Here is a 1104-nt window from a genome sequence, read left to right as displayed (position 1 = left end):
GGAGAGCTTGTTTGTTCAGACAGATTACTGGGCCCTACCCCAGAGTTTGTGACTGAGCAGGCGGCCCAGGGGGGTGTTGGTGAGTGGAGACCGAACTGAGAATTTGCATGTCTAACAAGTTAAGGATACTGCTGGTGCTGCAGTCTGGGGACAATTTGAGAACCACCTCACTCCACCCAAACCCTAGCTGCATGTTATAATCACCGGAGGTGTTTTTAAACACCTATGCCTGGGCCCTACAGAATCATGTTTAAATAGTCTGATGGGGGAGCCGAGCGCCTCATCTGGGTCAGGAATGTCTGCTCTCCTTACATGAACTCTCTGCTCTCATTCTCCAGTGTGCCGGGGACCAGCAAGGAGGGTTTCACGGGGCCTCCTCACAAACTCGGTCTTCAGGACGCACCCCAGACCTGCGGAATCAGAATCTGTCCTTTAGCAAGACCCCTGGTGAATGCCTATGTACTTTAAAGTCTGCGAAGCATAGCTGAGGTCTCAGCCCAGATGGACGTTCCTCAGAGAAGACTTCTTCTAAGGGTCTTTGCGAGGGCGGGTCTCCAGAGCTCTCAGGTCGGACAGAGAAACACAGAGGTAGCACCCACCACTCAGCTCTTCCCATGAGGCAAACAGGTAGCCAAGCCTCCTGCAGTAAGTAAAGAAATAAAGGCTTCCATTGACATGAATTGACCGCCCTTGGTGTTAAGTGTAGAAGCAAACTTTTTAAAAGGGCCTAAGTGGGCAGCCACATGCCATCAGTGCAGAACTCTCAGCAGTGACTGCCCAGACAGAACCTTGGAGAGGAGGACGTCAGACCAGGACAGACTCTCCCTTATTTAGGCTTAGCCTGGTCCCGGAGAGTACTCATACGTCTGGTATGCGCATTTATTGCGTACAGATTATAGAGTCTGTACTCCAAAATGAGGACTCAGCCATTCATTCACTCCTCCACAGACTGTACAGTACCTGGGCTAGGAGGACCCTAACTGTCTACTGGGATCAAAATGCTAGGATCAGGGCCGGCCGAGTGGCGCGTTGGTTAAGAGCTGGCTTGGGACGCCAGAGAGCCCTGGTTCAGATCCCACATATGAGGGCCAGTGACACTGCCCT

The sequence above is a fragment of the Hipposideros armiger genome, unplaced genomic scaffold (assembly GCF_001890085.2).
Source record: "Hipposideros armiger isolate ML-2016 unplaced genomic scaffold, ASM189008v1 scaffold_1164, whole genome shotgun sequence".
In the NCBI taxonomy this organism is placed as follows: Eukaryota; Metazoa; Chordata; class Mammalia; order Chiroptera; family Hipposideridae; genus Hipposideros; species Hipposideros armiger.
Note: the sequence above shows the minus strand (reverse complement) of the source record.